General features: G+C 40.0%; 1 protein-coding gene across 3 annotated transcripts in view; it reads left to right on the top strand.

The window, feature by feature from the left end:
• The first annotated feature begins 206 nt into the window (after positions 1–206).
• XIAP (X-linked inhibitor of apoptosis) overlaps positions 207–27,010 on the top strand; it is a 46,428-nt gene continuing 19,624 nt past the window's right edge. The window contains exons 1-3 of one of the 3 annotated variants that reach the window (XM_084788740.1): positions 207–317; positions 650–770; positions 26,251–26,334. The gene's annotated coding sequence lies outside the window, so the exon portion shown is untranslated. Of the gene's footprint in view, positions 374–649; positions 771–902; positions 1,129–26,250; positions 26,335–27,010 lie in introns of those variants that run through there. The other 2 variants (XM_084788739.1, XM_084788741.1) reach the window with 2 other exon arrangements.

The raw sequence follows: 27,010 nt of genomic DNA, 5'->3' as shown, positions 1-27,010 counted from the left end.
CCTGGTACCCAGTAAGAACTGAATGCTTTCGGAACCTTTTCCCTTGGTTTTTAATCCTCTTACCTGTATTCCCCAATTCCTCACCCTAGAGTCCAGGTAAAAGCCGCGGGAAGAAAAAAAAAAAAGTCCTGGATGCTAAAAGGAGGAAATGCTTGAGTTGGGGGCGGGGACTGCGAGGTGACCTGTGCGCATGTGCAAACGCTGGGTCAGGCTCTGGCTTGGAGCTGGGGAAGGGAGGGGGGGGGGGTCGGGCTGCATAATGAAGAGGACCGGGTTTTTTCTCGATGCCCCCTTCTGGCTCCGGGAAGCGGCGGGAGGTTAGTGGTTCCCCGAGCGGGCCCAACACTGATTGAAGGTGGACGGGGCCTGAGAGGTAGGTTGGAAGATGGCGGAGCGGAGAAAGAAGGAGGGGCTTTGCAGGGCTGGAGCAGAGCTCCCGCGCGGGGAGGGGGAGGTGGGAAGGACATGGCCTGAGGCCAGTGGCTGGGCTGGCCCAGGAAGCAGGTCCACTTGCACCCTGTGGCTTTTTTTTTTTAAGCTCTGACGTGGGTGCACTTGGTTCTGGTCTCTCGAGTTTTCTCAGAAGGGACTGTCCGGTCTGTGAAGGCCAAGGGAGGGAGACATAACGACTTCCGTTTCCTTCTCCTAGGCCGCGGCCGGCCGCTGAGCGGAGTTGTGCTTTCCTGATCCGGGCTCGGGCTGCCCCTCCTCTGGGACCCTCCCCTCGGGAACTGTCGCCCGAGGCAGTTAGGACTGGATTGCTTGGCGCGGTGGGTACAGCTCTTGTGGGTTTCCCGCCCTCCCATCCTCTCCCTCTGCTCCCTCTCCTCCCCTCCGCTCCTCTCTCCTCCCCTCCCTCCTCCTTCCCCCTCCCTTCCTCCTCCTCTCTCCCTCCTTCCCCCTCCCTCTTCCTCCCTTCTCCCTCCTTTTCCTTCCCTCCTTTTCTTCCCCCTCCCTTCCGCTTGGGCTAGCTCTGCCTAGTTGGGCGGGAAGGCCGCGCCCGCCGGCAGGGAATGCTGGACTGGGCTCCTTGTCCCGGTTTCCGGGATTGCCCGTCGAAGCCATGGTGGGTTGGGTGGCTGGCTTCAAGCCTTCTGGCCAGCCTCCCTAAACTTCGTGATACCTAAGGTAAATCTAGTTAAATAATTGAAAAAAAAATACAGTCAGCCTCCCTGCCCCCCAATCTGATGCCTCTGGCATGTATGGGGCAGGGTGGTATGCTTCTGGCAAAGGGTGTGTGAGGGCCAAAGAGCTTCAGAGGAGGAAATAGCTGGTCATTCTTGTCACCCTTTGTCGCTTTGGTCACTTTTTCCCAGCATAATTTTGAAAGAAAAATGTCAAGTTGACTTTCAGTTTCATTATTTTAACTCCACCGGTCACTTGAATTGTGGAGGTGTTTTTCTTTTAAGGGAGGGGAGTGGTGATGGCTGAAACTAAGCAGTACCACTTTCCATCTCCAAAAATAAAAATGCTAATAGAAGCTGTAAGGGAAACAAACCTATGAGATTTTAGTAATCTACTTTGCCTTCAAGTACAATTATGTCACTGCTTCTGTCACCACATCTGTGCCTTCATAATGAACTAGTCATAGAAATTTACTCTTGTAAGACTTGAAGACTGCTATAATGTTTCTCCGTTCTTCTCATTTTCTCTTTAATACCAAAAAAAAAATTTTTTTTTTGTAGCCAGTTCAGAAGAACACCAAGAGCCGGCCATCTTAGAATTATACTACTTTAGAGTTGGGAAGGTTCTTAGCCCAACCCTTTTGTTTTACAAAGCAGAAGCTAAGGCTCAGGGTTTCATGACTTGCCTAAGGTTACCAGGCCAATTAGATTAGAACTCATATTTTCTAGCTTCCCCGCCACACCACCCCTGTTGCTTCATATAACCTTTAAACACAAAATCTAAGTATATTCTATTGACTATTTCTTTACAGCATAATACAACTTCATGCCATACCTGCACCATTTTCAGTGTACTGAACATGTATGTAAAGATGTGCGTGGAATTGTTTTCCCCCATTACTTAAGAATGGAAGACATCTTAGACCAGATAGGCTCATACCTACAGACACAGAAACAAGCTCCTATCTACAATGATTGGGTCATGTGGGTCCTTGAAGGATATACAGGAAAAATGATAACACTGGTTACTTCTGAAGAAGAGAGATGGAAAACTTTTTGTTGGTTTGGTTTTTTTTTTATTTTTTAGAGACAGGGTTTCTCTGTGTAGCCTTGACTGTCCTGGACTCCCTTTGTAGACCAGGCCGGTCTCGAACTCACAGCGATCCGCCTGCCTCTGCCTCCCTAGTGCTGGGATTAAAGGTGTGTGGCACCACCGCCTGACTGGGATGGAAAACTTTTACATTGATTTTCTTCTGTGCTTTAAATATGTTTAGATATTTTATTATAAACAAGTTTGATTTTATTACTAAAAAGTTTTAAAGCTCAGGTAGATGTATATGAGCATAAGTACTTGCAGTTGGTATTTATAAGCATCCATTTATATATCAGTGATTTATATTGTAAAATCCTGTGTACCTTATGTAGTCCTAACAGAACAGGCTTGATTATTTGAGTGTGTTTCTCTTTGGCTTTCACTTACTGTTCCCTATTCATGTGAAATGGTAAAAAAGTTAGTCTTTATTTTTAGAAAATATGATAAGCTTCCTGATTAGAATTCAGATATGAAATCTGGATCACAAGATCTTTCTAGATTAAAATTATTGATTTATTTGTTTGTTTAGGTTTTTCAAGACAGTTTCTCTGTGTAATAACCCTGGCTCTCCTGAACTCTCTTTGTAGACCATGCTTGGCCTTGAACTCATAGAGATCTGCCTGCCTCTGCCTCCAGAGTGCTGGAATTAAAGGTGTGCGCAACCATGCCTAACTTAAAATTGTTTTTCTTTTTAAGGTTAAGTATGTAAAGATTGTATTGGGAAATGTAGCTCACTGTGGTACAGTGAGTGCTTGCTTATATACAAGAAGGCTCTGGGTTTGATAAAGGCCAGGCCTGGTGATGCATTCCTTTAATCCCAGCACTCTGGGATGCAGAGGCAGGTGGATCTCTGTGAGTTCATGGCCAGCCTGGTCTACAAAGTGAGTCCAGGACAGCCAGAACTGTTACACAGAGAAACCTTGCCTTGGGGAAAAAAAGTTGACCGAAGTACATTACATAATTTGTGAAAATATAACGTAACCCATTATTTTGTATAATACACCAATAGAAAAGGGAAAGAAAGTGAGACATGGTGGCTTTTGCCTTTAATCCCAGCACTGTTCGGGAGAGTTGCAAATTCAAATTCAGCCTGGGCTACATAGTGAGACCCTGCCTCAAAAACAAAGTTGGGTTGAAGCCTGTGATGGCACATGACTGTAATCCCAGGTCTTGGGGAGGCAGAGGCAGCCAGATCTCTATGAGTTGGGGGCCAGTCTGGTCTACACAGAGTGAGCTCAGGACAGCCAAGGCTACACAGAGAAACCCTGTCTCAAAGCAAAACAAAAGGGATGACTCAGTGTTTAAATGACCTGGCTGCTCTTCCCAAGGACCTGGGTACTCTTCCCAGAACTCACACGGTATCTAACAGTCACCTGCAGCTCCAGTCCCAGAGGATTCAATACCTTTTGGCCTCCATGAGCACTGCGTGCATGTGTAAATGCATGCCTGCAAAATACCCATACACATAAAACAGTCAAACAGAGTCAGGCCTCAATCTTGTAATCTCTGCATTTGATAGGAAGAGGATCAAGAGGTCAAAGCCAGCTTGGGCTACATCAGACCCTGTACAAACAATCATAATTAATAAAAGTTTTATATTGTGTGGCATTGTTTGGTACTTAAATGCATGCAGGCAAAATACCCACCCACATAAAACAGTCAGGGCTCACAATGGTAATTTCTGCATTTTGTAGCAAGAGGATCAAGAGTTCAAAGCCAGCTTGGGCTACATCAGACCCTATACAAACAGAATCACAATAAAAAATTTATATTATGTGGCGTTGTTGGGTACTTAAGTGATTGCTTTTTGTGCCATTATTATCAATCCCCTCATATTATACAGTTTTAAAAAATAGTAAATGTTTTGGGTTGGGATGAAAGCTTTGAAGGGTTTGGGGGTGTATTTCAGTATAGAATTTTTGCATAGTATACACTAGGCCCTATAGTCATTGCCTAGAATCGAAAAAAAGGGACACATCCCCTGTGTTAAATTCTCTTGTTTACAGATAGGCTGAGGAAGATCCAAAGATGAAAAAAATGAGTTGCTCAGAGTTAGATTGTTTATTATTAGCAGTCTGGGGTCTACATTCTAGTCTAGAACACCTGTAATTGTATTGCTTTGTAGTTTATTCAGTGAGGCCAACTAAGGTAACAAAGTAATGCTGGCTAAAGGTTAATCAGAAACATTTCAGTGGGCAAGCACTATACTTAATGTGCCAGGTAATTTAGTATAGCACAAGTCTAACAAAGATGTTCTCCTTAGCTTTCATTGTGTATGTTAATTGATTTAGCATATCCTCTGTATTTAATGATTGGAGACTCCAAATGTAACATGAGATTTCACTGGTTTTGCTTGGTCTAATAGGTAAGTCTAGTAGCAAGTGCTAGCAGGAAGGAAAAGGCTAAGGTTTAGAAAAATACTGTGCGCCAGACATTGCACTTTGTGGTTGGGGTCTAAAGATGAATAGATACCGCAAAGAGTGATATGCATTCATGATTTTTATACTTGGGAAATCGAGGCAGAAGGATAACATTTTCCAGGACAGCCTGGGCTGCATATTGAGACCTCTCAGCTCTCAAGAAAAGCACTAAAAGATGAACTGGTAAAATACCCTTGACAGGAAGATTATGATAAGCTGTCAATCCTTAAATTATCTCTGGAGTAATCTGTTAATAGTTTTATGTAACCTGTTAACATTGTTTAAGGTCATTGTGCCTGTCCATTTGAGAAGCTAACAGTATTAGAAATGAGAAAATAGTATTGAATTTAAGAAATAATCATATATAGTGGGAAATAACCCTGAACTGGCTGCCACGGGACTTCTTCCTTTTTTGGTCTTGGCTTTATTTCCACTTAAACTCTTCAAAGCTCCATGTTTATTTTCATTTTCACACAAAAATATTTTTATTCTATTTAATTTGAAACATAAAAAGGGTGTTTGAATACTTTAAATTAAAAAGACATGTTCTAGAAAATTTATGAAATTTGAGGTAGGACAGAAATCTAGGGCCATGTTATTCAGTACTTTCTCATTCAGCATTTTGTTGTGATCAGTTCCTGTGTCAAAAAAAGTCTTTTAAATGTAATTTTTATTCTGTAGCTATTTATCTGTACATATTTGAACTCCTTGACTCCAAAATTCAAAATCAGTTTTTTTTGGGGGGGGGTTGTTTTATTTTTGGAGACAGGGTTTCTCTGTGTATCCTTGGCTATCCTAGACTGGCTTTGTAAACCAGACTGGCCTTGAACTCACAGCGATCCGCCTGCCTCTGCCTCCAAGTGCTGGGATTAAAGGCGTGCACCACCACCTCCCAGCCTTCAAAATCAATTTTGAGTTTTCATGACAAGGTTTCTCTGTAGCCTTGGCAATCCTAGAACTAGCTCTATAGAACAGGCTGACCTTGAACTCACTTGTCTACCTCCTGAGTAGTGAAATTAAAGGCATGCGCTACCACCTCCAGGCTCTTATTTTTTATTTTGCTTTTTTGTGGCATGGTCTTGCTGTATAACTGAACCTGGCACATTCATACAGCAGTAGCTACTTTGGAGTCTTAAGCAGAAGACTCTGAGGTTTTGTTTGTTTGTTTTTTAAAATATACATGAGTGCTCTGTTTTCATGCACACCAGAGAGGGAATCAGATTCCATTACAAATGGTTGTGAGACACCTTGTGGTTGCTGGGAATTGAACTCAGGACCTCTGGAAGAGCAGCCGGTGCTCTTAACCTCTGAGCCATCTCTCCAGCTCTGAGCTGGGATTTTAAGAACAGTTGAGGCAACAGTTAGAGCATGCTTGTTTTTTTTGTTTTGTTTTGTTTTGTTTTATTTTGGTTTTTTTTTTCTGAGACAGGGTTTCTCTGTGTAGCCCTAGCTGTCCTGGAGCTTGCTCTGTAGACCAGGCTCACAGAGATCAGTCTGCTTCTACCTCCCAAGTACTGTGAATAAAGGCGTGTGCCACTCCCACTTGGCTGACCATGCCATTTTTTAAAAGCGTTATATCAGTTATATTTTAAAGAGAGAGACAAATAAGGACATGGTAGAAATAGAAACCTTAATAATTTATGGTTCATACTTTAGTTTTTGAGATAGATAGGGCCATGATAAGTATTTTCAGGGAGACATACAACCCTCCCCTGCCTTACTCAGGCTTCACGTTCCTGAGTGCTAGAGTTATTTAGATTTCTTTCATTTAATTTTATGTATCATCATCATCATCATTATTATTATTGGTATTTTGAGACTCAGAGTCTTCTTTGTGTAGTCTTGGCTGTCCTGGCACATACTGTATAGATGAGGCTGCTCTTAAACTCAGAGATCCTCCTGCCTTGCCTCATGAGTGCTAGTATTATTCCCAGCCCTCTGCCATTTAATTTTAAACTTTTTGGGATAAGTATTTGAATTTGAATTTTTGGAAGTATAAATGGCAGTTTCTGGCCTGTTCTATGTGATAGGTGCTGAATAGGATTAAAAGGTAGGAAGCTGCTGGGTATGGTGGCACATGCTTTTTAATCCCTCAGAGGCGGAGACAGGTGGATCACTGTGAGTTCGAGGCCAGTCTCATAAATTTGAATCCAAGACAGCCAAGGCTATGCAGGGAAACCCTGTTTCTTGAAGGAAAAAAAAAAAGGAGGGGGAATGAGGAAGCAAGCTTCAAAGTTTTAAGAGAATTTGTGGGACCTCAGAAGCTCTCTCTAGGCAAATAGTAAGTTGTAGAGGTAGTATCAAATATCAGTGTGTAAATACTGACTTTCATATATCCCCATATGGTGACACACACAGCACTTGGGAGGCAGAGGCAGCAGGATCTCTGAGTTGAGTTCAGTTGTATAAGACGTTTTCTCAAAAACAAAGCAAAAAAGACATTAACTATCATATTATATGTAGTTCTTGGTAAAAGTAATTAACCCAGGATTCATCAGTTAAGAGCACTTGCTGTGCTTCTATAGGACCAGTTCAGTTCCCAGGCCCCACCTCACGGCTATCTGTAACTCCAGTTTGAGAAAATACAATACCTTCTTGTAACGTCTTTACTTTTGCCTTTTTTGTTTTGTGTTTGGTTTTGGTTTTCGAGACGGTTTCTCTGTATAGTCTTGGCTGTCCTGGACTAGCTTTGTAGACCAGGCTAGCCTCGAACTCACAGTGATCCGCCTGCCTCTGCCTCCCGAATGCTGGGATTAAAGGCGTGCGCCACTATGCCTGGCTCCTTCTTGTAACTACAACAACTACAACAACTACTTCTTCTTGTTGTTCTTCTTTTCTTCTTCTTCTTCTGTTTTTTGAGACAAAGATTTCTCTGTGTAGCCTTGGCTGTCCTAGATTTGCTTTGTAGATCAGGCTGGCCTCGAACTCACAGAGATCTGCATGCCTCTGCCTCTCGAGTGCTAGGATTAAAGGCGTTCACCGCCATGCCCGGCTCCTCCTTGTAACTTCTAAGGGCACCTGCGTACTCATGGCACACACACACACACACACACACATTTAAAAGCCTACTGACTAACGTCAGGCTCAGTGGCACACGCCTGTAATCCCGGCACTCAAGGAGGCTGAGGCAGGTGGATCTCTGTGTTTGAGGCCAGCCTGGTCTACAAAGTGAGTCCAGGACAGCCAGGGATGTTACACAGAAACCCTGCCTCCAAAAACTATTAACTGAATGTCTCTGGTTGTACAAAGAAATTTCTTGGATTAAAGGGAAAGTTAAAACTTCCAAGGTATTCAGAATAATCAAAAAAGAGACCCTTCTAAATTCTAACGAAGTAGTTGCCGATTACTGTACTAGACACAGAAGTTCAAGCCCAAAGGTAAGTTGTATGTTTCATCCGCTCAACTATTATTTAATAGTTTCAATCTGTTTTATGGCGAAACCAGATTTGTATCCATTTTACTGGATTTTAGCATGGGCTTTTAGTATTTTTAGTTATGCTATAATTGTAGTCAGGTTATTTTGATTTAATTATGAGTTCATGAACATTCTTGTTAAGAATACATTTGATTCACCTTAGATATTTTTTAGGCTATATTTTAGTGTGTGAGTGTATGGCATTTTCATGTGAGCACATGTACCATAGTATACATGTGGCGAATAGAAGACAACTTTATGGAATTAGTCCTTTTCCTCTCCCTTAATGGTGATTAAATTTAGGGCATCAGGCTTTCAAGGCAAGCTGTTTTATCCAGTGAAACATCTTTCAAGCCCTGTTTGTGTATGAGAGTGATTCACTGTGTAGACCATGCCAGCCTAGTATTCACTATATACCTCAGGGAGGCCTTGAATTTGGGATCTTCCTACCTCTGCCCCATGTGGAGTTGGAATTATAGATGTGATATATTTTACCTACTCTACCTGGTTCATGCTGTGCCTTTATAGTTATTTTCAAGAATATGAGACATGGTGAAAAGCAGTTACTAATTGTAGATTGGAAATAAGTAATTCCAGCTGGTGTGGTGGTAGTACACACCTTTAATCCCAGCACTCAGGAGATAGAGGTGGGCAGGTCTCTGTGTGAGTTTGAGGCCAGCCTGATCTACAAAGTGAGTCCAGGACTGCCAGGGCTCTGTGTAACATAGACACTCTGTCTCAAAAAACCACCCAACCAACCACATAAGTAAATAAAAATAAGTAAGTCCTATATGGATGGTCAAACTGAGTAAGTTTGGACTTTGTATATTTTGAGATAATGACCATTATATAGCTGGGGGGGAGGATTTTCCAAGAGCCTCTCTGTTTGGTTTGGTTTTTGAGACAGGATTTCTCTTGTAGTCCTGGCTGTCCTGGATTCTACTTTGTAGACCAAGCTGGTCTCAAACTCACAAAGATCTGCCTGCCTCTGCCTCCTGAGTGCTGGGATTAAACGTGCACTCCACTACGCTAGCTCCTAGAGCCTCTCTATTAGACAGTCCTAGAACTCACAGAGATCCACCTGCCTCTGCCTCCTGAGTGCTGGAATTTTAAAGGCATGTACCAGTGCTGCCACCAGAATTGAATTCTTAATCTTCCCAATTTAGCTTCCTGGTCTCTTGAGTGCTGAGATTATAGGCCTGATGTAGCCATGGCAGGCTAACATAGACATTCTGTTTGTCTTGAGACAGTCTCACTGTGTAGCTGTGGTTGTACTGGAACTCATTGTGAAGGCTTGGCTATTCTTGTATTTGTGGTTAGTCCTCCCATCCCTGCTTTTTGTTTGTTTGTTTTGTTTTAAAGATTTATTTTTATTCTGTATACAGTGCTCTGCCTGCACATACTCCTCCACACCAGAAGAGGGCACCAGATCTCATTATAGATGCCTGTGAACCACCATGTGGTTGCTGGGAATTGAACTCAGGACCTCTGGGAGAGCAGTCAGTGCTTTTAACCTCTGAGCCATCTCTCCAGTCCCATCCCTGCTTTTTGAATACTGGGATTACAGATATATGCCTGGCTAAGACTGACTTTTTTAAGGCTATCGGGTTAAATGGAGAAAAGCTGGTACTAGTATGCATTCCTTGGCATCTATACTTACACATGTAATTTAAATATTTATATTTATGTAATAATTTTATTGACCTTAGAACAGACTTGGAACTTGTCCAGGATGGGACATGCCTGTAATTCCATTGTTCGTTATGAGCAGAATCATGGAGTCCTTGAGCTCATAGACAGCCTTTGCTACATAGTAAAACCCTATCTCAAAGTGAATATGCCAGGCCTCTCACCATGCATTCCTATATGATCTGACTTTTATGATTCAGAACATTTTCCAAGCATAGGAAAGCCTCACATTTTCTTATATTTCAGTAGATTCTGCCAATATTATTTAGCAATTTCTTTAGAACTATATTAGTCATAAGACCTGAGTTTGATTTTTTTTTCTTTTTTGACTTTGCCACATTATGTTTGATGAGTAACCACCAGTCAGAACCATAGCTTGCTAATTTTATACATGAAAGCTCTAAGTATGTTCTATAAATTAAATCAGATATCACATATCATAACATTCTAAACTTTAGAAGTACATGGATAAATTTTAGTTATTATCAAAGGAAACGTGGTAAAAAAAAGAAAAGAGGACAACATATAGAATTATACAAACTCACATTTAAATTAAGGCAATTTCTTCATTTCAGCACATTTTCTGGAATAGAACAAATTTTTACCTGCAGCTAAGCATTATATACTATATATTTAATACAATAATACCTATACTATTAAGAAAAATAAAAATTACATGTTAGTCTTTGGTACATTAAAGGACATTAAATACATTTTTTGAATCTAGGTTACTATTGCTAAAGTAGATTATTTGTCAGTTTTTAAGTTAAAAACTAGGCAGAACTAGGCTTGGTGGTACATGTTTATAATAACTCTTGGGGGGCTGGAGAGATGGCTCAGAGGTTAAGAGCACTGGCTGCTCTTCCAGTGGTCCTGAGTTCAATTCCTACCAACCACATGGTGGCTCACAACTATCTCTAATGAGATCTGGTACCCACTTCTGGCCTGCAGGCAGAACACTGTATGCATAATAAATAAAACTTTAAAAAAAATAACACTTGGTAAATGAAGGCAGGAGGATCAGGAGTTCTAGGCCAGCCTGGGAGACATAGTAACTTTTAAGCTAGACTCTCATGAGAACTTTCCTTTTTAAAAAAAGTAAATTAAATAAAAATAAAACCTAGACAGGATAAATCTATCAAATGTTTTAGTAAAGATAACAAAGTTGTTTACAGATAGAGCAGAATATTTTTATAGTGGGAAAAAGAAGGAAAGTAGGCTCCCATCAAGGATTTGTTTCAAAGGCTTGGCATGGTACACACTTGTCCTAGCACTCAGGAGACTCAAACAGGAAGATCTCACCTTTTGAGGCCAGCCTGAGCTACATAGTATGGCACTATCTCAAAAAAATAATAGTAGTACACATCTGTAATCCCAACACTTGGGAGATAGAGGCAGGTGGATCAAGAGGGTCTGATCAAGCTGTGCTGGTAAGATGGCTCAGGATGAAAAGTTGCTTGCCACCAGCAAGCTGAGTGAAATCTCTCTGAAATCCACATGGTGAAGTGAGAGCTGCCAACTGCAAATTGTCCTGACCTCTGCAATGCTCCAATTCATTCCACTAAATGAATGAATGAATGTGATTTGTTTTAACTTCATGACCTCCCTCCTGCTATAAAGCAAATATATAGCTAGCCTGGCCTGTGTGGGGCCCTGTCTTAAAAGTAAACAAATAATTTGTTTTAGCACTTGTTTAAGATTCCTAGCATGAACATAAAATATTTCTTTTTTTTTTAAGATTTATTTATTATGTAGACAATGTTCTGTCTGCATGTACACCTGCAGGCCAGAAGAGGGCACCAAATCACAATGTAGATGGTTGTGAGCCACCATGTGGTTTCTGGGAATTGAACTCAGGACCTTTGGAATAGCAATTAGTGCGCTTAAACTGAGCCAAAATTCCAGCCCCCGATTTATTTATTTATTATGTGTACAGTGTTCTGCCTTCATCTACACCTGTAGACCAGAGGATACCAGATCTTATAGATGGTTGTGAGCCACCATGTTGTTACTGGGAATTGAACTCAGGACTTCTGGAAGAGCAGCCAGTGCTTTTAACCTCTGAGTCATCTCTCCAGCCCAAACATAAAATATTTCATTCCAGAGTCTCAGAGTATAACAGAGTCCATTTATTTTCAACTCAAAACTAATGAGCTAGATCCAAATGTGACTTACACCTTTACTGCCAGCATTTGGTAAGCTAAAGTTGGAAATGTTAGAGGCCAGCATGAAACATAGGGTGTTCTAGGCCAGCCTGCTCTACCGAGTAAGACCTGATTTGTCTTAAAAAAAAAATAGTCAAATTTCCATCCCTTCCAACAAAGTAGCAATCAGGTATTAACTGGTGTTTTAGTCCTTTTTATGGCTAAGTTATTTGCATCTAACTTGTGGTTCAAAAGGCATTTGCTTCCCTGGCAAGTGCCAGGAGGGTGACCAGACTGTCAGTGCGACTTCACCTTTATCTTCTCTGTCTCTTACCTGACCTGATGAACGACAGTATTGACATCAATTTGCAATTTCCTCTCTCCTGTATGTTTTCCTCCTAGACAGTATCTAAGTAGCAAACTGGCAGGAAATCTCCGATGGCAAATTAAAGAGCATATCTTTCTGTCTCCTTGTAATTTATGAAAATTGTCTTCAATGAAAAGTCAAAATCTGGCATTACAAGGCCCCAATACTCAGTTTATTAGGTTAATGTATTCACAGATGAAGAAAACATTTTGACATGGATTGTAGCCAGATGATACCCTGTCTGGTGGGCAGGCTTGTATAATGGTCCCCTGACAAATTAAGTCTACTTGCTTATTCTTATGATTAGAATTCAGGATACTTGCTGATAAAATTTAAATGGTGAAAGGAAGCACAAAGAAAACAAATCAGTAATAGCATTACCCAGCAATAACACTTTTTAAAAATAGGGTCTCACATTGTGACCCAAGGTTGGAAATCACTGTGTCCCAGGCTTGCCTCAAACTTTGAGCAGTTTTTCTGCCTCAACCTTCAGTGTGGAAATACACTTGGGAGTCACTGTGATTTCTAGCAATGGAATTTCCGGGTATAACATTGCCACTTTATTTGTTTTTATTATCGGGTTATATAGTTTGTATCATCATCATTATACCTGGACTCTCAGGATCTCATGAAGGACCTTGTGCAGAGAACCCAGCTTCTTGCATATGATACCTGTACTTTCTAGTGTTGAGCCGAACCAATAGTCTTTTTTTTTTTTTTTTTTTTTAGACAAGGTTTCCTGTGGTCCAGACTAGCCCCCAGTTTAATATGCCGCTATGGTGGTTTGCATGAAAATAGTCCCCCTAGACTCATTGGAAGTGGCACTATTAAGAGGTGTGGCCTTGTTGGAGGAACAGTGTCACTGGTAGTAAGGTTTGAGGTTTCAGAAGCCCAAGCCAGGCCCAAATGGCTCTCTCTTCCTGCTGCCTGCTGATCCAGATATAGAACTCCGAATTTACCTCTCCAGCACCATGTCTGCCTGTGTGCTGTCATGCTTTCTGCCATGATGATAATGAACTAAACCTGACACTGTGAGCCAGCACCAAAATGCTTTTCTTTATAAGAGTTGGTGTGGTTTTGGTATATCCACAGCAATAAATCACTGAGACAGCCAGTGTATCATTTTATATATCAATATCAGTAATATATCAATATCAGTTCTTGTCAGTTGTCCCATACCTTCTCATGTCTGTGGATTACATTGATTTGTGATAGTGATCTTTGCCAAATAGGATAAAAATAGCATCATGGAACTATTCATTCTTTTGATTACAAACGAGATTTAACAGTTTTGTATATATCGTCTAATCTTTATAATTCATATTTGCAAATATTCTGATTTTCTGTTGGCATGTTCATCTTTTTCTTGTAGAACTATAAGTGAAGTCATGTCTTTCCTTAAAACCATTAGTGTAAAACTTGTTTTTAAAAAAAACAAAAACAAAAACCAGGATGGATTAAAAGAAGATACTGGCTAGGCGTGGTGGCGCACACCTTTAATCCCAGTACTCAGCGAGGCAGAGACAGGCAGATCGCTGTGAGTTCGAGGCCAGTCTGGTCTACAAAGTGAGTCCAGGACAGCCAAGACTTTATAGAGAGACCCCATCTCAACCCCCCCCCCAAAAAAACCCAAGAAGATACTGACTGATAGAAGATCCATTTCTTCTTGGGACCTTTTAATATTGGTGTGAAAAAATAAGATATAAACAGATTTAGACAAGGTATTCCCTTTTAAAATTACATTTAGAGAGTGAGTAGACACACTCATATGTGGCTCTCGTTTTAGAGATCAGAGGGACAACCTTTGGGAGTTGGTTCTATCCTACTATGCTGGCCCAGGGATAGAACTGTGGTACATAGCAAAATGGGTCAATGGGTGGGTGGAAGCACTTTCCACGAAACCTGATTTTTCCCCAATGCATATTTATAATAAACTACATAGAGTAAGAACAGTTATGGAAGAATCAGGAAAGCCATATGTAAAAAGTTACATTCAAAATATTTAGCTCATTTACATTTGGCAACCTTGAAGAAAATACTGTCTATCTTATCTAGATGAGTCTAAAGTTTTGTACCCAAGTCATCATATTTTTATCAACTTAAATAACATCTTTCTAGACCTTAAAGCATTTTCTTAAATCTAAAAAACTGAAACTATAACTATCTAGTCTTAAACCCTGTATCAGAGACTTGAGAAGGAATAAAATTACTACTTAAGTAGGAAGTGCAGGCAAGCAGCTTCCAAAACTAAGAGATGACAACGACAATTTAGTGCCTGGTCAGTCACCCATTCTCTCACTGTGACATTGGAGCATCACCTTCAGCACAATGTGCCCCCCCCCCCAAGCCTCCTGCCTTCCCCCCCAGGCTTTCTCTGTGTAACGGCCCCTGCTTTTTTTGTTTGTTTGTTTTGTTTTTTGTTTTTCAAGACAGGGTTTCTCTCTGTGTAGCCTTGGCTGTCCTGGACTCATTATGTAGACCAGGCTGGCCTCAAACTCACAGATATCCGTTTGCCTCTGCCTCCTGAGTGCTGTGATTAAAGACAGACCACGGCTGTCTCCCCCAGAATGGATATTTTTTTTTATTTAAGCAGTTTATTCAGATTACATCTTATTTGTTATCAGAATGGATGTTTTTAATACAGATTGCTTTTAGTATTTCCTTTAGACAAATTCATAGACATAAAGTTTCTGAGACAACATTTTTCATATTTAAAGCTTTTGACATACATTCCTAATACTTCCCAGAATACTGGGCCAATTTTAATCTTTCTGTGGTAACTATTTTAAGATACACTGTTTTTATGATTTTGAGAATATCATGCAATGTATTTTGGTAATATTCAACCCTACTCCTTTTTCAGAATGGCTGTTAGTAATACCTCACATGCTGGTGGTGGGAATGCAAGTTAGTCTAGCCACTACAGAAATCCAGAGGCTTCTCAGAAAAGTAAAAGTAAAATATTTGTTTTCTTTTCCTTGAGATAGGATCTCTTGTGGCCAGATATGGTCTCGAGTTCCTTATCTTACTGCCTCAACCTCCCATGTGCTGTGATTACAAGCATGTGCCACCACACCTAGCTTTATTTAATTATTTATTCTCGTGCATGTTTATTGACGCAAGTTCTCATTCTGTACCTCAGGCTGGTCTGGTACTCTCTATAGACCCTGCTGGCTGTGAGGTAGTTACTCACCTGCCTCTGCCTCCCAAGCACAGTTAAGGGCATGTGCCACTACTGGATGTCTAAAGACTTATAAATACCTATACATGCTTCTGTGATGCTAGAATATTTCTGGAAGAACACATAAGAGTGTAAGTAAAAGTGTTTGCTTCTAAGAAAGGTCTTGGAGGTTTAAGGTACAGGAGTGGATACATAGAACTTGAATTGTTTCATCAGGTGTTTTATGTCTACTTAAAAGTCAGTGTCCCTCTGTGAAACAATTAATTAGTTGTTCTTAACCTTACTTGGAAATAGAGTTTTTACAGATATAATCAGTTTAAGAAGATGCTAGGCTGCCTTGACTGTCCTAAAACTCCCTATATAGACCAAGTTGGCCTTGAACTCAGAGATCTGCCTGCCTCTGCTATGCTTAAAGGTATGTATAATCACTCCCAACAAGGCTACTTCTTAATATGTATTTTACCGTATAGAGAAAATACCCTTCAAATTTGAATAATTTGTTTTTTCATTGTTTTTAATAGCGCACAACTGGCTAGGCATGGTGGCACACACCTGTAATTTCAGTACAGAGGTGGGATGGTCTCTGTGAGTTCAAGACCAGCCTGGTCTACATAGTGAGTCCAGGACAGCCAAGGCTACAAAGAAAGACCCTGTCTCGAAAAACAGAAACAAAAAAACCAAAAATCCAATCAGGCTAAAAATGTAGCTCTATGACAGAGCACTGGCCCCAGTATGATCCACAGTAGCACACATACAAAAGAAGAGAATACAAAATCTGATAAAAACATATACCAGTTTTTCTTTTGTATAAAATTACTTTTCTGTTGGAAAATTTTGTGTCTAAAACATTAAAGAATATAAAAGTATTGGGCATAATTGTCTGCAGTCCCATATTGTGAAAGGCTGAGGTAGGAGGATGGTTAGTTAATTGCCAGCTCTAGACAAACCTGTGCTGTATAATAAAGCCTTGCTTCAATTCTCCTTGCCCCCACAAAACATTCTCTCAAGAAGCTTGAAATGATGCTATAGGCCTGTAATCCTAGCACTTAGAAGGCTAAGAAGGAGGAGTACAAATCCAGTAGTTTGCCTGTACTACAAAGCTGGTTCAAGGTCAGTCTGCTAACTGAATGAAAGCGACTCAGTCTCAGAAATTTAGAATGGACCAGTGAGATGGCTCAGCAGGTACAGCATTTGCCATGTCAGCCTGACAACCTGAGTTGAATCTCTAGAACCCATGTAAAAGTGAGAGGAGAGAATTGATTCCACAGAGGGGTTCTGAGACCTCTGTATACATGCTGTGGATTTGGCATGCCTTTTCTCCAAGCATACACACAAAAGTAATTAATTTTTTAAGGTAATTAAAAACTTAAAATAGTGAGGATATAGTTAAGCCTCAGATCACTTGCCTAGTATATATAAGGCCATTGGTTTAATCCCCAGCACCACAAAACAACTAAAAGCATACTAATATACAAGTAGACATACTCAAAGGGAACTCCAGTAAGATTGAAAAATAAGGACACAAGTTATTAAAGGATTCTCATTAACAGAGGCAATGAAATTTACCCTTTAAAAATATTTCGAGTTAAGCCCCAGTGTGTTGGCCCATGCTTTAATCCGAGCACTCAGGAGGCAGAAGCAGACAGATCTCTGTGAGTTTGAGGCCAGCCTGGTCTACAAAGAGAGTCCAGGACAGCCAGGAACCCTGTCTCAGGGGGAAAAAAGATCATTTGGGCTGGAGAGATGGCCCAGCAGTTAAGAGCACCAGCTGCTCTTCCAGAGGTCCTGAGTTCAATTCCCAGCCCCTGTTTGGTGGCTCCTAACCATGAATAGCAGGATCTGGTGCACTCTTCTGGTGTGCAGGCATACGTGCAAGCAGAACACTATATATGAATAAATAAACTGGCCATGGCAGGCAGATTGCTGAGTTCAAGGTCAGTCTGGTATACAGAGTGAGTTCCAGGACAGCCAGGGCAACACACACATACACACACTCGCACAACTAGACATGGTAGTGCTCATCTTTAATCCCAACACTCAGGAGGCAGAGGCAGGAAGGTCACTGTGAGTTTAAGACCATCCAGAGCTACAGAGTAAACCTGTTTCAAAAATAAATAAATAAAACAATAGGGGTTGACAAGATGGCTCAGCAGTCAAGGGCCCTTTGGTGTCAAGTATGATGGTGATCTGAGTTCATCCTTTGGGCACACATGGTGAAAGGAAGGGAACTGATCTCCTGCAAGTTATCTTTTGATGTGGTTGCATGTTGTAGTGTAAGCTCCCTCACCTACAAAATAAATGAATATATATTTTTTAAAATATACAGTAGTCCAGTGTGGTACACATCCTTAAATACAGTAGTCAGGGGCTGGAGAGATGGCTCAGAGGTTAAGAGCACTGACTGTTCTTCCAAAGGACCTGAGCTCAATTCCCAGAAACCACATGGTGGCTCACACCCATCTATAATGTGATCTGACACCCTCTTTTGGCCTGCAGATGTGCATGCAGGTAGAGCACTGTATACATAATAATAAACAAATAAGTCTTTTTAAAAAATAACAGCAGTTGGGAGATGGCAGCCAAAGGACCAGGAATACAAGTCATCCTCAGCTACTTAGGGAGTTTAAGGCTGCCTGCCTCCCTTGTTTTCCCCATTTTTCTCTAAAATAATAATAATAGTAATAGTCAGAAGCATAAGAGCTGAGATTCTCAGTACCATGAGAGATAGTTTCAAGTTTCTTCACACTAGAATTTATATGTTTAAGAAAAATTAACTGGACCTGGTGTGGTGGCGAACACCTATAATCCTAGCACTCAGGAGGCAGAGGTAAGGCAGATCTCTGAGTTTGAGTCCAGCCTGGTATACAAAGAGTACAGGTCAGTCAAAGATACACAGAGAAACCCTGTCTCAAAAAACAAACAAACAAACAAAAAAGAAAAAAAATAACTGGGCTCTGGAAACTAAATATACAAATGCATAGAACAGAAATGTCGTGGTCCTCTCAATGTCACTCTGAAAACACTATAACGCCACATTCTCTACATCAAAGTCAACTAATTTAACTGGTAAAGGCAGCTTTTTTAGGCTTACAATTGGCATTTTTAACAATTGCCAAGTAACCTGAATATTTTCAAAGCTTTATTAAGATATAATTCGAATGCTACAAAATTAAAGTGTACATTTATAGAGCTAGGGATGTAGCTCAGTGGTAGAGTGTTTAGCAGGCTTGAGACCATGAGTTTCATCTAGCACCACAAAAATAAAAAACCACAAAGGATACATGCTGTTTTGTGGTTTTCTGTATGTTCACAGAGTTAGAAAACTGTCAACAAGATGGGACTTTTAGACCTTCCGCTGCTAACACCCAGTTACCATTTGCACTCATTCCCCAGTTCTCACTCTTCAGTCCTAGACAGCCTCTAGTATACTTTTTGGTTTTATTTTATTAACATCTATTGGTTGTGCTAGTTTTCTCATACCTATTCTGGGTAATTGGTATCTGGGTTCAACTCTTGTGTTGTTCGTTTTGTTTTCTTTCCTTCTTTTTTTCTTTTTAGAAGTACTGGGGATTGAATGTAGGCCCTTACACATGCTACACAAGTGCTCTACAACAAACCCCTTTTGGTTTACTTGAGTCGGTTTTGCTTTCTATCTTTGGCTGTCCTAGAATTCACTATGTCTCGATGTATTGGCATTACACAACATCTGCATGCTGGGATTACAAGTGTGAGCCACACCCACTCTAAAGCTCATAAACAGTACATTTTTTGTGTGTTATTTTTTGTTGTTCGAGACAGGGTTTCTCTGTGTAGCCTTGGCTGTCCTGGACCCGCTTTGTAGACCAGGCTGGCCTCGAACTCACAGAGATCTGCCTGCCTCTGCCTCCCAAGTGCTGGATTAAAGGCATGCGCCACTCCTGCCCAGCTTGTTCAAAAGCTTGGAGCATTTGTCTTAAATTCTGTGCCTATACCACTTGCTAAGCTCACTTAATGTGAGGGCGAGGGAGCATTCTTCCAGTCTCAAAACTGAATTTGATTTTCTGTTAAGGCTTCTAGGTTTTCAGTTGTAGGAACACCTGTAACCAATAGCATACCACTACTTTCTATGATAATATGATTTCTATTTTGTTTGACATAGGGTTTTTTTTTTTAATAGCTCAGGCCACTCTCAAACTCACATAGTAAAGGCTGGAATTCTTTTTTTTTTTTTTTTTTTTTTTTTTTGGTTTTTTTTTTTTTTTGGTTTTTTTTTTTTTGGTTTTTGAGACAGGGTTTCTCTGTGTAGCCTTGGCTGTCCTGGACTCCCTTTGTATACCAAGCTGGCTTTGAACTCACAGCGATCTGCCTGCCTCTGCCTCCCGAGTGCTGGGATTAAAGGCTGGAATTCTTAAAATTGCTATGTAACCTAGGCAGACCTCAAGCCTATGGGCTTACTGCCTCAGTCCCCCAAGTAGTTGGGCTTATAGGCATGAGATATCATTCTTAAAATATACCATTAACTTCTAAAACGTGAACAGCTAATGTTCTTCTGTTGCAAGCCAGACCTCCTGACACAAACTGGGATATAGGGAATCCCTAGGTCTTTTCTAAGCCATGTGTTATATTCCCTTAAGCTGAAACCATACCAGATGTAGAGTCCTAGAGAATATTTAGTGATTGTAAGTGGGAACCCTGTGATAAGATATGGTAGAACATCCACATCTATAATAGAAAATAGAAGTCTAAGATCTTAGAGCATACCAGTGACTAGATAATGCCTTTCTGTGGTTAATAGAACAAAGTGAATCAGTTCAAACATTCCGTCTCTGTCTACATCTTAAGATGTCTACATCTTAAAATGTACATGTAGCATTCATTCAAATACCTGATTTTCAAACCTATGTAACATAAATCAATAGCATGGAATTAGTCCCTGAGAAAGTGAAGTCCCCTTTTATTTTTTGAAGCAGAGGTCTTAAGCTTACCCTCTTCCTGCCTGGACTCCTGAATAAAGAGTTACAGGAATGTGCAACTATATCCACTTAAAGTCTTCTCTTGGAAGCTTCACACAGAGATGCTTCTATAGAATGACAAAGTGGCACATATCTGGAATGAGATAAACAATTGAGCCTCACAAAATGTCTGCCATTGTGAAATAAGCCTAGATTTTTATTTTTTTATTTTTTACTTTTTGGGTTTTGGAGACAGGGTTTCTCTGTGTAGCCCTGGCTGTCCTAGACTCACTTTGTAGACCAGGCTAGCCTTGAACTCACAGTGATCTGCCTGCTTCTGCCTCCCTGAGTGGTAGGATTACAGGCATGCACCGCCACACCCTGATAAGTTTTTAATTTTATGTGTTTGATTATCTCACAAAATAAAACCTTACCTCAGGGTTAATGCACTAGTTTGAGCAGGACCCCCCCCCCCGGCCCCGATCTACCCGTCACGATGTTCTTCTTGTAGGTTTCTAGGACCCTCTGGGTCCTTCTATTTCCCCATATCCTATGTCACTCAAAGAAAGAATAAGCAGGCTACCAAGATGAGACTTGATAGCCTATGACCATATAGTGGGGGAGGAGGTCCCCCTCAGTCATAGACCTAGGGGAGGGGAATAGGGTGAAAGTGGGAGGGAGGGAGGGAGGGACAGGAGGATACAAGTGATACAAGGATAACAATTGAGTTGTAATCTGAATAAATTAATAAATAAAGTCTTTTTTAAAAAACCTTACCTCAGGGAAGATGAGTTTCAACATTTTGTTTATGTTGGCCATTCTTCAGGAATATTACAGACCTGAAAATGCTTAGTCTTTTAGTCTACACAGAAGTTTCTTCTGCTTGTTTCAAGACAAGATTTTTCTGTGAGCTCTGGCTGTTCTAGAACTCACTTTGTAGGCCAGGCTGACCTGGAACCCACAAGGACCACCTCCCTCTGCCACCCAAGTGCTGAGATTAAAGGTGTGCACTACCATGCCAAGTCTGAAGTCTTTTTTACTGATGGAAGAACTCATAATCTCAAAGGCAAGCCAGCTCATTATGTGCTGTACTTGACTTTTAAAATTCATTCATGTATGGGTCTAAATGTGTTGGTTATGAGCCAGCCAGAGGGTTCATTAGGTAAAAGCACTTGCTGCTAACCCTGATTTTTATCTTTAGAGTCCACATGGTAGGAGGAGAAAACTGGCTCCTGAGAATTATCCTCTGACCTCCACACATATGTTATGACACACACACATTTTAAAATACAAAAAATAAGTAAAATAAAATAAGTATACTCATTGGCCTTAATTCCACTGTAAAAGTGTACATGGAATGTCGATTTCTTTTCCACATGTCATCCTTTCCCAGACTTTTGAGATAAATGGTCTTCCAACTAACTATTCATCATATAATATTATCCTGAATGCTCTTCTAAGGACATGAACATTTGTCAGTGTTCCTCCTAAAATGTGTTTGGAACTGGAGGTAATATTACATAGCTGAATTGGACGAGTATGGTCTACATCTGGACACTAGCATAGTCTGAGGGGTGGGAATTTTTTTAGCAGCCTTGTAATATTGGCTTGTAATAAATTTTTAATTAACTGAAATCCCAAGGTTTTAAACTGGAAGCTCGCCTTTATATGACTTCATTCTAAATCCATTTCCTTGGTTATGCAACAATTCTTTTAAAACAATATAAAATTTTGCATATTTCTATATTTTTTCTCACTAGCTTATCAACTAGCCTTTTCATTTTTTAAAATCTTTTATATAATCATCCAGCTTATGCTGATTCAACAAAGTGCTTTAAGTGTTACTGTCATAATGTTTTCAAGCATCTGGAAAATGATAGCTAAAAGTATCTAAAACTATATTCCAAAAAATTGTTCAGAGATAGAGAAAAGGCAGCTCTTAAGGTATATGTGAATACTAGTGAAAATTGGCAAGGCCCCACAAGCCTGAAATTTTTGGAGTTTTTTGTTTGTTTGTTTGTTTGTTTTTTGAGACAGGGTTTCTCTGTATACCCTTGGCTGTCCTGGACTCACTTTGTAGACCAGGCTGGCCTCGAACTCACATTGTTACCTTTCCTCTGCCTATCGATGCTGGGATTAAAGCATGTGCCACCACACCTGGCCTTGCAAGCTTGAAATTTATTGTCATCTTTCAAGAGAGGTATTTTTTTTAGGAATATATACATTTATTCATGTCTTCATAAATGTTCACATAGACTTTACTTTCTTCTTTCCCAGAGAACGTAATCTGAATTACACAAATAATATCAGATATAAATAGTCAAACACAACAGTCTTAAGGTCTGGCTGCCATTAATCATCACTGATTCTGGGTCAGTGAATATCCAGCTGCAAAAAGAAATGAGATAATATATTTCACTATGAGACAATGAGTTTCATAAATAAAGCTTTCGTCCCTTCAGAATATAGTGTCTACAATCCAAAGAATAGAAACAGATGATGAATAAGCTTGCAAAAATAACTAGGCAAAAACAATTGCCACATATGAAAACAAATAATAGAATTTTTTCCCCCAAGTCTATATGGTTTAAATGGCACAGAATCACTAAAATGCAATACATATAAAGGCAGGTGAGTGATATTTTTCAATGGTACAGTTGTTCTAGGTCTCAGTATCTTTTAGCAATTATTCCTTCAAAAATCTTTTTTAAATTTTTTATTGAAAATGAATTATTATTATTATTATATTTATATTTATATTTATTGGGGGGGGGAGACAGGGTTTCTCCCTTGGCTGTCCTGGACTCACTTTGTACACCAGGCTGGCCTCGAACTCACAGCGATCCACCTGCCTCTGCCTCCCGAGTGCTGGGATTAAAGGCGTGCGCCACCATACTTGGCTGTAAACACCTTTCCTATCTTGTTGAGTCCAAATTTCTGAATGAAAATCCATATATAGCATATCTCACTTCTATTAGCTTAAAACATTTATGTATATCTAAAACAAACAAACAAACAAACTCTGCCAAGACAGGGTAAATAAGTCTTCAATAATTTCTCCCTCACAAATATGTGTGTCAGATATATTGGGTCAGAAGGCTAAAGATGATGTTGCAATGTTATAGAGAGTGTATGCATTGGTGTTTTACCTGCATGCATGTCTGTATTAGGATCCCCTGGAACTACAGTTACAAACAACTTTGAGCTGCCATGTTGGTGCTAGGAATTGAATGATGAACCCAGGTGGAAGAACAGCCAGTGCTCTTAACTGCTGAGCAATCTCTCCAGCCCTTAAATATTTTAATTGACAGCAGTAATTATATAAATGTATAAAGATACAGTGTGGGAAAAAATACAGTGTGGTGTTTCATTATATGGGAAATATGCATTAAATCATAGCAAAGTAGTTTTTACTATTTCTCAGGCATTTATTTTTTTCATTGAGAATATTTAAAACTTGTTTGTTAACCTTTAAAGTATTCAGTTAATTATTGTCAACCATAGTTTTCCTAGTTTACTACAGAGCATTTAGTAATCATGGCTAGGTCAGTAGCTCAGAGGCTTAGCCATATGCTATGTCAGCATGAGGACCTGAGTTTTAATTCACAGAACCCAAATAAAAGCTGGGTGGGCATGGTCGCGCATCCCTAATTCTAGAAGCAGGATCTCCAGAGCAAGCTGGCTAGCAGGCTAGACATTATCAGTGAGGTCTAGGTTTTATTTAGAAAGCTTTTCTCAATGAATAAGATGGACTAGAAATTGGGGGTGAATCTCAACATCAGTCTTGGACTTCCACATGCACAGGCACTTGGCACCTACACACATGAAAACAGGAAAAAAAGAAAATTTTTTGTCCTGCAGGGGCTTGGTGGTACATGCCTATAATCCCAGGACTGTGGGGGCTTAGGCAGTAAATATGAGGCCGGCCTGGGTTACATAGTGAAACTCTGTTTCCAAGCTAAGTTATTTCTGTTCAGCTACATCCTTGTGTCCATTGACTGTCCTATTTCCCGTTCCATCTTCCTTCATCCAGGTTCTGGTAATTACTGTACTGTGAGATTAACCTTTTAACTTACACATATGTATGTACCTGACATGTTTCACTTGTGTAATGTCATCTAGTTCTATTCATGTTGCTGCCAGTGGCAGGATTTTTGTCTTTTTAAGGCTAAATATTTTATTGTATAAATATACTATATTTTCTTTGTCCATTCAACACCGATTACCTAAAGCTGACTCCACATAATACAAGCAGTGCTATAATAAATGTAAAAATACAGGTGTCTCTCCAGCATGCTGATTTCTCTTACCTACGTGTATGCACAGCGGTAAGACTGCTAGATCTTGTGTTAGAGCTGTCTCTGCTTTGTTTGGTTTTGAGATTGTGACTCATAGACTGGCCTAAAATCTTGTTATGTTGCTGAGAGTGCCCTTGAAATTCTGATCCTCTTACTTCCACCTCATGAGTTCTGAGATTATAGATGTACTGCCACACCCAGCTTATGGCTTAAACCCAGGGCCTTGAGCCTGCTAGTTAAGCACTGTTCTACTTGAATAATATCCCCATTACTGTCTACTTGGTTTTGAAATTTTTTATTTTTAATTAGGTGCATTTGAGCCAGGCATGGTGGCCTAGGCCTGTAATCCCAGTACTCAGGGAGGTAAAAGCAGGCAAACCTCTGATTTTGAAGCCAGCCTGGTCTACAAAGTGAGTCCAGGATAACCAAGGCTACACAAAGAAAACCTGTCTCAAAAAAAAATCAAAAAATAAAAACATTTTTTAAATGTGTGGGTGTGTGAATGTGAGTGCAGGTGCCTAAGAAGGCCAGAGGCATTGACTGTCCAGAAGCTGAAGTTACGGGGGGTCATGAGAAGCCTGATAGGGATATGGATGCTGGGGACTGAACTCAGGTCCTCGGGAAGAGCAGTAAGTGCTCTTACCTATCGAGGCATCTCTCCAACCCCTAATTCTGTCTAGTTTTTGAAGAGGCTACATTTAGAGACTGGAGAGATGGCCCAGCACATGGTGGAGGCAAAAGAGAATTCCTGGAACAATCTGGCTGATGAGACCAGCCCAATCAGTGAGCTTTGAGTTCAACTGAGAGATCCTGCCTCACCAAAGTAGAGAGAAATAGAAAACTATATCCACATATATAAATGCACACCAGGCACACATACATACACAAAAACAAAAAGAGCCTTCGTTTTGGGTTTCACAATGGCTGTGCTAACTTACATGCCTGTTTGCAGGTTCCTTTTGTTCACATCCTCAGCAGCATTTGTTGGGTATAATAGCTAGCCTAATAGGTGTGAGGTGGTACCTCATTGCGGCTTTAATTTGCATTTCCCTGGTGCTTAGTGTTATATTAATGTGTTTTCATGTGCTGCTTGGCTATTTGTACATCCTCCCTTGAGAAATATCCAGATATGCATTCATTTTTACATCAGAATCTTTCATTTTTCCTGTTTGAGTTTTAGCCCTTTGCTTATTTTGCATTTGACAAACATAATGACAACATTATGGCAATGTGGAAGATTCTGGAGAACCAGGTTTGTCTTGTAGCTAGGGTAACCACATGCTCTTCTGTCTGCTTTGTCTAAGGCGACCATGATTTATTTATTGTCCTTGTATAACTATTATAACATCATTTTGCACTTTCAGACATGTATTGGAGAACAAGCTATCTTGCCACTCTTCCCATAACCCAGCTGACTCCCTTTAGTGTGTTATTTGGATTGTAATTGGGCAGCTGGAGCCTGCTAAATACTCTTGCATTCAGATTATTCCTTGGCCAACAGAAGTTGATAGCAAAAGTAACTTCAATTAATATCTATAAATATCTAGAATGTTTTTTTTATTTTATTTTGTTTTGTTTTTCGATACAGGGTTTCTCTGTGTAGCCTTGGCTGTCCTGGACTCCCTTTGGAGACAGAATGTTTCTTTAGACATTCACTTATTGGCAGTTTTGGGTATGTAAGTTGTGTGTCTCTCTGTGCTTGTCTTCTCCCCCCCCCCTTTCTCTCACTCTCTCTGTGTGTGTTTGTATGTGTGTATGTGTGTGTGTCACACACAAAAAGGGAATGGTCTGCTTCCAGCAAAAGTGCACTCTACACATGAAAGTGAGAAGCATTTGATATCCTTACCATGCTGGAACCAACATTGTGAATAATTGCTTTGTTTGTTCAATACTTTTATCAGTTTTTTGAGAATTTTATACATTGTATTTTGACCATACTTACTTACCTCCCCAACTTCTCCCAGATCCACCCACCCAACTTTCTGTTTCCTTTTTTTTAAATACATCAGTCTCATTTTATGCATCCTAGTAACACCTTTGTTTTGGTAAGCAAGAAAGCAAAAATATATTTTAAATTAATTCATTAACATTCTAAACATTCATTTCTTTTTAAATAGTAAAAAAAATCTAGCTTTGATGCCTTGAATATATAATGATTCATTATAACAATTATGCATAGTCTTTAATAATCTGCATATTTTATACTGCTTTCATGTTCTCCTAATTAATGACTTCACGTGTTTAATATTTATAATTTTTGTGCCATAGTTTCCATATTTATATAAAATGAGTACTTAAGATTAGTAATTCTGCTGTTTGTTTACATACTATTTTTCATCAAAAGAGAA

This window comes from Acomys minous (genome assembly GCF_964271855.1).
Source record: "Acomys minous genome assembly, chromosome: 7".
NCBI classification, from domain to species: Eukaryota; Metazoa; Chordata; class Mammalia; order Rodentia; family Muridae; genus Acomys; species Acomys minous.
The sequence above is the reverse complement of the archived record's forward strand: the minus strand, read 5'-3'. Positions and strand labels throughout refer to the sequence as shown.